General features: G+C 30.2%; 1 long non-coding RNA gene across 2 annotated transcripts; it reads right to left on the bottom strand.

The window, feature by feature from the left end:
* Positions 1 to 591: 591 nt before the first annotated feature.
* LOC149550398 (uncharacterized) lies at positions 592 to 2,467 on the bottom strand. 2 transcript variants are annotated; one of them, XR_016354518.1, is made up of 4 exons: positions 2,170 to 2,467; positions 1,862 to 2,011; positions 1,051 to 1,141; positions 592 to 955 (listed from the first exon to the last, which is right to left on the bottom strand). It is a non-coding gene; the product is annotated as an uncharacterized LOC149550398 (long non-coding RNA). The 2 variants fall into 2 exon arrangements; XR_016354519.1 differs by lacking the exon at positions 1,862 to 2,011.
* Between the last annotated feature and the right edge of the window lie 9,093 nt (positions 2,468 to 11,560).

Here is an 11,560-nt window from a genome sequence, read left to right as displayed (position 1 = left end):
TGAAATTCTGAATTTGACTGGTTGTTCCTTTCATCTCTTCCCCTTCCTCTAAAGTACAACCTCCTCTTTCTTTACTGCATGATACGTGGGATTTGAAAGCAATCTTTGAAGAAATAAAGTCATCATCTTTCATTCTGAATTTGTAAGATAATAAGGATCTCAAAACTCCATCTACGGATAGTTGAGCCAATTTGTTTTCATTTTCCAATGACAACAACAAATACGGGCAGACTTCTAAGAACTTTTTCCTCCATATGTTTGATTACTTATATTCTCTTCATTTGATAACAATATTCGTTAGTTTATTAAATAAATGATCGATTCAAATCTACCCATTTGAAATATTTCAAAATTTCTTTTTCAAGTTTGCAACTTAGCTATTGTTACTTTGATTTCCAAAACATCCCAAGCTTATTTGGATCTCGCGGCTTCAAGACTTTAACAAAACTAAAACAGTAAATCATTCATTGTTTGGAGGAACAAAAAAACAGAGCCTTAACATCTTCTCTCATATTTGCATCTACAACCTTATGCTAACAATCTCTTCAAGATCTTCTACGCAATAGCTCTGATACAATGAAATGAAAACACTTATAAAAGATTAAAAAAACCTTTCATGTATTCAATTTATAGATAAAATGTAGAAAACATTACATAGGAGTTGATAAGGAATTTATGAAATATATACCCAGTTATATAAGTCATGTAACTTCTTTATGAAATGTGTAGCCATCCATTTCATGGTGCTGTACATTTGAAAGAAGGAAGATTGAAGAGGAAATGGTTCATCAAAACGAGTGGATTTATTTATTATTTTGATAGAGTTGTTTTAGTGGTGTTAGAGAATCTGGACCTTCAGAAATTTGTTTTTGCATTGAAATTTTGGCTTCATCTTTTTCATCCCCAATGATCTGGATTGCCCATTTTATTTACTGACATTTTCCCCTTGTATTTGCTGATTCAAAATGTAGAGAACAAACTTTAGTTGGTCTTGTTTGAAATATATGAAATATAAAATCAAATGAAAATATAACTGGGATTCAAGCAAACCTTTGACAAAGATTGGTCATTTGTGGAATTTGGAACAACAATGTCCTCATGCTGCCGTACATTCAGGTATTCTATGCTTTTAATCTGCCCCCTGCATTGAAAAATAGGAGATAAAAAAGACTTAACATTTGTTGACAGAGATCAGTAATTAAAATGCTTGCTTTCAAAATCATTATCTTTACAGATGTAAATTCATATCCGGAGCTATTTTTAAAATTATTATTTCTACATATGCAAATTCCTATCTAGAGCTATTTCCAGTCATGGAAATTTATATTTAAAAGTAATCAACTATGCAAACCTTCTAGATGATAATAAAAGAATGTGAAATAATTTTTCTTCAAAGAAATTTTGATAATTTTTTTAAAGTGGATGAGTATTAAATATTTTTTTTGAGATGAGAAAGTCGGTCAAGTTTAGGACATTGAATCAATTTGAATACATAATTTAACATGAGTTATGCTATTTTTTATTAGGGTGAGGCTCTATCCAATTTGAATTAACTAAGACATGAGTTATATTGGATGTATGAACAAGTCAATTTTTATATAAGAATATTTTTAAAATAATGATAAAAGAGAATACTAATAATTATTCTAACTAATTTAGATTATACAGGAAGTTTAAATAATTTTAATTTTGTATTCAACTAAACTGTATATAATTATTATTGTAACTTATAAGTAGTAAAAACTAAGGCTATATGATGGAGTCATGGACCATCACTACTAATTCACACATCGCAACTAAATTCAAATTCTATTCTAAACAAAATGTATAAAAAATAGGGAAAAAGAAGAGTTGTGCTTACTGAATTGTCACAACCACTTAGAAATGTTGGGTGAAATAATAAGCAAAAGCATTCTTACAACTACAAAGCGGAAACCCATTGATCTTGCTCTACATTTTCTCTGACAACAAACAGAAAAAGCTTCCAAACTCTTTATAAGGATCTGATTATCTGCTAAGCACAATATTTCATAAAGAAGTTACAGGCCTTATATAACAGCAGAGATTTGAATTGTGAATGAAAAAAATAGTAATTTTGAAAGCAAGCATTTCAATTACTGATCTCTATTGAGAAATGAAAAGCCTCCTATTTGTAAATGCATGGAATACCTGAAGACATTGTTGTTGCAAACTCCACAAATGACCAGAATTTGTCAAAGTTATATTTCCCACATTTCAAACAAGACCAACAAAAGTTTGGTCTGTAAATTTTGATCAGCAAATATTTACAAGAGGAAACTATCAGTCAAGAACATGGGCAATTCAGATGATTGAGGATGAAAAAGATGAAGCCAAAATTTCAATGTAAAAATAAAATTCTGAAGGCCCAGATCCTCAACACCACTAAAACAACTCTACCAAAATAATAGAAAAACCAACTCATTTTGATGACCCATTTCCTTTTCAATCTGCCTTCCTTCAACATGAAATGGATGGGTATATATAGTTGAAAGGAATTACAATTGTGAATGCCAAAACATATATTAAAACTCTTAACCGCCAGTCTTTCTCTATACTTAACATTATTCTCCTTGACAAAAATTAGAATAACAGAGTGCATTAGACCATGCGCAGTATTCATTCATTATTTTAATAGCGGTTTAGGTAGTGATAAAAACTCAATAGTTCAAAAAACAACCACTTGGGATTGTGGGCATATACTTAATGGCTTCAAGTTGCTCTAGTCCAGAGGAATCCCACCCCTTTTGTTCTCTTTCTCACATGCGTAAATTGTTAGAATATTTAGGGCCTCTCTTTGTGTAAGAGAAAAACAAATTGCTTGGAATTATTCCACCTAGTATCTATCTATATATAAAATATGGAAAAGCATAGGCAATGCATACTAACTTTTTAGCTAGACTAAAGGTGCGGTGTTATGAGGTGGCTTTAGGATCTATTTTTATGAGTGGAAGGTCCCATAAACTTAAAAAAAAATGTTACATGATTAATTGGAATCTTTTACTCTAAAAAATAGTTGTCCCTACTTTTTGGAGTACAAATTTGAGCGGGTGGAAAATGTGGGGGCTAAAAATTGCCCCACTAGCTTAGACTTTTTGCCTCCCACTTGTCAATTTGTAATTGTAATCAATATTATTTTTTAATTATTTAGTCATGTAAATTGACAATGTTAAATAAAATAATTCATGAGACCACCAACTTGTATGAATTGTGGAGCTTGAACTTTTAAGCATAAACTCACTTCAAAATTTTCATGGGACCTCTCACTTTAAAATAATCCTAAAAAGTCTCAATAGCACTTGTTGAGTTTTTTAAGGAAGCCCCCTCCATGGGACCGCACCCAATGTTTCCATTTCAACCAAAAGCAATTAATTTTAGCTATGAAATTTAAAGAAGGTATGCATTTTTAAATTAAGAATCTAAAATTTAGATTATTGAGAAGTGGACAAAAGCATTCCTAAATTAGTGGGGCTACTTCAAGTTCCTAAAAATTAGGGGCTTCTACTTTTTGGAGAAGATTTTGAAGCAAAATCATATTTTGAGAAGATTCCATAACAAAATTATATTTTGAGAAGATTCCATAACAAAATTATATTTTGAGAAGATTCTGTAGCAAAATTATATTTTGCTCATGAGACCATGCACTTCTTTAAAAATAGAACTTAAACCCCCCTCATGAGACCACACCCTAACCAGACTAATTAACATACCAAGCTCTTATTTATATTTAAATATTTGAAATAAATCAAAAGGGAATTGATTTTTTTTTATATATTTAAATATTTACAATAAAATTTAGAAACATTTAAAATGTATTTATTATGAGATTTCAATTTTGTTTGAATTACTATTTAAATAAATTTAAAATTTTAATAGTTTTAAAATATTTTTTCATTGTTTTTTTAGATTTTATTATAATAATATTTCATTTATTTTAAATAAATATATTTATTCTTTAATGCCTACAAAATGTTTTGATTCAATCAAAATATGAGTCAACTATAATTTGGATTCATTCAAATTGAAATAGAATTTCTAATAAAACAAGTGCCACAATATTCAAATAGAAACAATATTCAATATTATAATAAATGAATATGTATAATAAATTGAAGTTTAAAAAGATTAGATATATAGTACAATTATTAATTTTTAATTATGTACTATAGAATATTTTAGTATTGTAATATGTATTATAAAATAATATAATAGAAATTAACTTTATATGTTGAACATTATTTTTACCATGCATTATATTAAAGAAAATGTAATATATAACTTGCTAATTATTATTTTTCATCAACAATTAATAAAAAATAAAAATTAATGGTCATATTTTATATTTTAAATGATAATTCAAATTTTAAATTAGGGGTCTTGTATTTCAATTTTACTATTATATTTTTTAAAATGTGAATATAAAATTTAAATTTTTTAAAAAAAACTATGAAATAAACATTTAAAAAAATTTAGATTGTGTTTTCAAAAAGATTTATATACATTAGAACAATAACTTATTAGTTTCTTAATAGTAGTTTGTGAATGTAATAATAGTGTATATGTATATTTATTTGGGAAATTCATGCCATTAAAAAAAGCAATATGGTGGGAGCTCCGAGAAAAGAGGTCTTATAAGAGAAAATAAATTCAACCAATTAGAATGGGGATAAATATTTTTTCATAATACATTATATTGATTAAAAATATGAAAACTTTATAAAAATTGAAATGAGGTAAAAATGCTTGCATATAATTGGTTGATACATTCAAAACTAATTCACTAATGAGACATTGTGAATGGTGGTTGAAGTACTATAATAGACCTTATTTAAAAAATGAAGAGGTGTGTGTTTAATCATCATCTAATGTCATGTTGGCTAAATTATATAATTGTAATTAATGATGCAAATCTAATTCCCGACCTTCCAAAAATACTCATTGTTTGAATCACAAAATTATCTTCCTTAACATTTACTTAGATCTTAGATAATCTCACATAACTTCATTGATGGACTTTTTAGCCTTCATTCGTAAAATTTTAACACAAATCTTGTTTTATCAAATCTATAAAAAGTACTTCTAAAATGACAGTCAAGATATCTGCACCTTGGAAATTTTTTTTTTTTCTCAATCTAACTTTGCTTATGATATGGAACATCAGAGAAAATTTGTGAGACCCACGATTCTTAAAAGGGAATTTAAATATACTAATTAATATACCAAGCTCTTATTTATATTTAAATATTTGCAATAAATCAAGAGGGAATTGATTTTTTTTATATATTTAAATATTTACAATAAAATTTAGAAACATTTAAAATGTATTTATTATGAGATTCTCAATTTTTATTGAATTACTATTTAAATAAATTAAAAAATTTAATAGTTTTAAAATAATTTTTCATTGTTTTTTTAGATTTTATTATTATAATATTTCATTTATTTTAAATAAATATATTTATTCTTTAATGTTGATTATTGAATATTTCCATTCAATCAAAATATGAATCAACTGTAATTTGGATTCATTCAAATTGAAATAGAATTATTAATAAAATAATCAAGAATGAAAATATAGAATGTAAAATAAATGAAAATATAGAATGCAAAATAAATTAAATTTAAGTATAATTGTTTAAATAAGCTTAATGTAGGTTAAAAAAGATAAATTTTTACTTACTAATTATAGACTATTTGTTTGCCAATCTTACTAATTTTATTCAATTTAACATAAGAATGTCTTCCAACCCATAAAATGCATACATAAGCTACATGCACATACATAAATGAATGATGAAGTATGGCTCTGATACCACTGATGAAGGTACGCTCTGATACCACTGATGAAGGTACGCACTACCCTTACCAACTCATAACCAAGAATGCAACAATAAGGAAACAAAGAGATGACAAAATACTTCCCAAGCAATTTTATTATACTTGACAATCCAATAGCAATTACAATAATATTTCTACAAGATCTCTCAAGATCCAATCCAAGCCTAAGCTAGTCCAGATCCACACTCTGGTAGAAACCTCCAAGATCTCAACTTGTGCTCACAAGCCACCAAGCAACCTTCTTGTTTCTAAATTGCAGCCACTAGCTCTTCTCCAACTTTATCCAAGATCCAAGTGTAAACTGCCTCACATTCGACGTTCTGTCTACAGACTCAAGAAAACTCACTCCTCGCTTCCCCTTCTCAAGCTTCTCCTTGAGTTTCCACTTCTCAAGCTACTCCTTGAGCTTGATTACAAATGATAATAGGCCTTTCTTAAATAGGCACTACTAACCCAAGACATTACAAACACAACCAATGTGGGATAAAAGGTAAATACAACTACCTTTAAATAAATATTAAATTCCCACCCAAATACAACTAAGCACCCAACAAATATTAAATACATGATTTAAGGAACTTTCCACAAACTTCTAAAATGCCACCTACACACCTTGATTAATGGAATGACAACTATTTTTATTATTTTCTTTCTATTTTCGTCACTTTCTCTCTCCTCCACAATTTTTTTATTTTTTAAAATTTTAAAAAAAAAATTTCAAATTTTTTTTCCCATGCAAGATGCTCCTGCATCAGACTCCCCCAGTAGATAGAAAAGTGTGTCCCCACACTTTGACGCCAAAAGTAAGATCAACCACCATCTTCATCTTCACCAAAGGCTTCCACCTCAACAGGGACAACAAAACCACCATGCAAATCTTCCACACCAGCATCTCAACCATCCAATCAACATGCTCATTCCCAGGAACAAACTGAACATAATGCTTCAACAAAAAACTCCCATCCACATCAGCAACTAGTGAATCCACACCAGCAGCAACAAACCCCGCATCAGCAACAACAAACTCCATATCAGCACCAACATGTAGATCTCCATCAATACATGCCAAACTAGCAATCTCATTGCTCACAACAAGATGCTCTGCAATACATAACTCACCTCCAACAACAACCGGATCATCCACGACCAAGTGCTCTGCAACATACAAGTCACCACCAACATCAACTAGATCATCCATGACCAAATGCTCTGTAGTCTCTATGTCAGACTCAACCAACTAATCATGAAAACCAATCTCCATCCCAACATCAGCAAGGTTAGGAATATCCTCAGTAACAACCTCTAGTTGCTTTGCAGGTTCTGCATCAGACTCCACAATCTGATCAACAAAACCATCCTCTTCCACCTTAACCTTCTTAGCTTGATCAACCAATCTAGCATCCAACCGAGAAATCATCTTAGAAAAAATTCTCTCCACTATATCATGGATTTTCGCAATCATCTTAGGGTCCAATCCTCTTGGAGCCATCTCCCAAGATCTTCATAAACCCTTTGCAACAAATCCTTCCCACGCTCCTTGTGATAACCAAATTGTTTGCAAGTCAGATCGCAACCTGCCACCTCTCACGAACAATCAGGAACCACATCACAAGTCTAGGACAATGGATTTGCAATCCACCAGCTCTAATAAACTTTGCCCAACCAAGGTCCTGGTACAAACTGCCTCACTCTTTGGTGATCTGCTTGTACACTTAGGAACTCTTGCTCTGATACCACTGATGAAGTATGGCTCTAATACCACTGATGAAGGTACACTCTGATACCACTGATGAAGGGATGCACTACCCTTACTAATTCATAACCAAGAATGCAACAATAAGGAAACAAAGAGATGACAAAATACTTCCCAAGCAATTTTATTATACTTGACAATCCAATAGCAATTACAATAATATTTCTACAAGATCTCTCAAGATCCAATCCAAGCCTAAGCTAGTCCAGATCCACACTCTGGTAGAAACCTCCAAGATCTCAACTTGTGCTCACAAGCCACCAAGCAACCTTCTTGTTTCTAAACTGCAGCCACTAGCTCTTCTCAACTTTGTCCAAGATCCAAGTGTAAACTGCCTCACATTTAGCGTTCTGTCTACAGACTCAGGAAAACTCACTCCTCGCTTCCCCTTCTCAAGCTTCTCCTTGAGCTTCCACTTCTCAAGCTACTCCTTGAGCTTGATTACAAATGATAATAGGCCTTTCTTAAATAGGCACTTCTAACCCAAGACATTACAAACACAACCAATGTGGGATAAAAGGTAAATACAACTACCTTTAAATAAATATTAAATTCCCACCCAAATACAACTAAGCACCCAACAAATATTAAATACATGATTTAAGGAACTTTACACAAACTTCTAAAATGCCACCTACATACCTTGATTAATGGAATGACAACTATTTTTATTATTTTCTTTCTATTTTCGTCACTTTCTCTCTCCTCCACAATTTTTTTTTTTTCAAAATTTTTTTCCCATGCAAGATGCTCATGCATCAATGAATTGAATTTAGTATTGTCTTTGCTCATGAAAATTTGAGTTTACTAAGCTATTTTTTTGTGGGTGGTTGAACTACTATAATAAGTCTTATTTAAAAAAGGAAGAGGTGTGTGTTTAACCATCATCTAATGTCATGTTGGCTAAAATATATAATTGTAATTAATGATGCAAATCTAATTCCTTGCCTTCCAAAAATACTCATTATTTGAATCAGAACATTATCTCACTTAACATTTACTTAGATCATAATCTCACATAACTTCATGTGATGGCTTTTTAGCTTTCATTCGTAAAATTTGAACACAAATTCCCAAAGAATGATAAAAAGGGAGGAATATGGGACATCATTTTGAATCTCGATGTGTTTGTCATTATTTCATCCATGGTCCTTGATTCATTTATGTTTCTCCTCATCTTTGTCATAGATCTAATCCTCTATTTGAACATACAATGGGTAGTTTTTCCAACTATAATTGAATGATATGATTGCCACTACGAAAAAAAGCAGTTAAACACAATAAGCCACAATATTGTCATTACTTATGCTAAAAGGAATTCTTGATCAATCTAACTAAGCTTTCTTTCAACCTTTGCAATTCTCCTATTTTTCCACAAGGTGAGACTCTAGCTGTCACACAACTCTTGTTTGACAAAATGTCTCAAAGAAAAATGTTCTCATGTAATGCAATCATGATGCCTTCATCCAAAAAAAAAATTTAAAATCTTAATTATTTAGACATTTTATTCAATATCATGAATCTAGTTTTAATGCCAAAAAGAGTACAAAACAAAACAAATTTATGACGTTCAATTTTCCTAAGAGAAGTATTACTATTCGTTAGGAGAGCAATATTGTCAATGATTTTTTCCATATTACAAACTCTTATTCTAAATGTAAAATTGTCTTATCGTATTGTTATAGATATTACACATAAATATGGAAGAGATGTCAATGTTGAAATTGTGTCAAACATTTTTTTATCAAATCTATATCAAGTACTTCTAAAATGACAACCAGGATATCTGCACCTTAGAAAAATGATTTTTTTCTTAATCTAACTTTGTTGATTTTCACAAGGATGACCATCTACCTCAATTCACCACCAAATTTAATTAACAACTCCTAATTGAATTTTTGGTACCATAAACCTAGAAAAGAAAAAAAAGGATTGAAAAAAATGATTATCATATAGCTAAGGAGTGATAAGCATCAAACAAAAATTATTTGTATGAAACCCTCTTGAGCTAATCCAAATGTGGTGAAAGTATAACTCCAACACATGAATTGATTTGTATGTGATGCCAAGCAATGCTCACTAGGGGGAATGATCATATCAACATCAAGATTAAATATTTTATTAGTCTTGCATCTTGCTAAGATAGGCCAACCATTGATAACAATATATGGATATCAAAGATATTAAACTATAACATGAACTTGATTCAAAGTGATGTTTATTCTCAGATTAAGAGAGCATCTTTTGTAGATACATAGAATGATCACCACAAAATTTCCCTTAATTGTAATTGTGCTAGTGTTGCATAATTTAAATAGTAAGAAGCTATACAAAGGCCTTCAACTTCAATTTTATTTTATGAGATCAATCTGTTAGAGTAAATAATAATTATTTACCCTTTTACTTAAGTTTACTTAGGTTAATGCATTTATTTATTAGTTATAGTTTAGGAATTGTTGACAATACATGAGTTTGTTCCTATCTAAGTCATACTTATCCTCTCACCTTGATCAAGGATATCCCACCTTTTGTGGATGTATGCTTAGTTGTCATACGTATCTCCTAGAACCTTCTAGCTTGTTCTAGAAGGGTGAACCCACAATAATGGGTTCCACTTTAGTGGGACGAACAAAAATGAAAAAAAATTGCAAAATGGGAAATTGAGTTTATCATATGTTTGCTACAAACTTTTTTTTAAATCATGTTCACTGCGAACATATTTCGTATGTTCGTGCAAACATACATAATAAATATGTTCACGCGAACATATGAAACATCGACTTTCAACATTTTAAAAATGTCTTTCTTACCCATTTTTTTGGGTCGTATGTTCGTGCGAACATATGTTCGTAGAGAACATATGTAATATGTTTGCAGCGAACATACAAAATTACATTTTTTTGGGCCCTTTTTTCTTTTAATTTTTTTTTTTTCTCTTTCGACACCCATAATTGCAGATAAATGATCTCTTACTGTAAAATAAAAAATTCCAAAATGTGCTACTCAGAGCAAGCTTTCTAACGACTATAATTGTAATACATATTTTAATCATTAAGGCTTTCAAATATGAGTTTAACTCATCATAGGTTCATTACCAATTGAACATCAACCGACTTCAACACCTCAGAAAAATTAGTAAATTAGGTCCATTTTTTTTAATAAAAAATGTAGGAAGTAGCTTATTGAGATACCTTTCTATTAAAAAAAGAAGAAAGGTTTTCGATAAATTGACTTCAAATTATCTGTGTCAAACGGAACGTATGTCTGAATTACGATTCATGTCACTTTCAAAACTTCATAAACTATATAATATTCAATCAAAATGAATCAAACCAAATGTATCCTCTAGATATTGATGTTACGAATCTAACGCCGAAAGAATTACTTCATTATCATTTTTAGAAAAAAAGTTATGTGTGTCAAACGGACTGTCACTCTTTTAAAATATTGAATTTTATTATGTACCACTTTTCGAAAGAGATGACAAAATTGACATAAATAATTTTTTTTTTAAATTAAAAAATATGGTTACAAAGTAGGAACAAAGTACTCAAAATCATTAGTTTATGTCATTTTGAAATTGTTTATATTTTTTGAGATATAGTCACTTGAATGTGACATTTGTTGCAAAAATATTGATTTCAGTGTCAAAATTGGTCAAAAAGTGGAACCCATTATTGTGGGATCACCTAGAAGGCTCCTTGAGGCCTTCATATTTAGGCTTTCTCATTGTATTTAATAACTCATTTTCAAGGCATATTGTACAACAATACATTTTTCTTTGTTTTTAATATCTTCTCTCTTAGTCCGTTTAGTTTTTCTAAGCTCTATCTCTTCCTTCTTTGGTTTCCCTTCGACAGGCTATTTACATGCAGGTGATCCTAGCAAGCTATGAAGTTGGCTTTCATCAACTTCTACATGGTATAAGAGCATCCTTGCTACTTCTTGGTT

The sequence above is a fragment of the Cupressus sempervirens genome, chromosome 7, assembly GCF_028749045.1.
Source record: "Cupressus sempervirens isolate cs-2001-9-10 chromosome 7, ASM2874904v1, whole genome shotgun sequence".
NCBI classification, from domain to species: domain Eukaryota; kingdom Viridiplantae; phylum Streptophyta; class Pinopsida; order Cupressales; family Cupressaceae; genus Cupressus; species Cupressus sempervirens.
The sequence above is the reverse complement of the archived record's forward strand: the minus strand, read 5'-3'. Positions and strand labels throughout refer to the sequence as shown.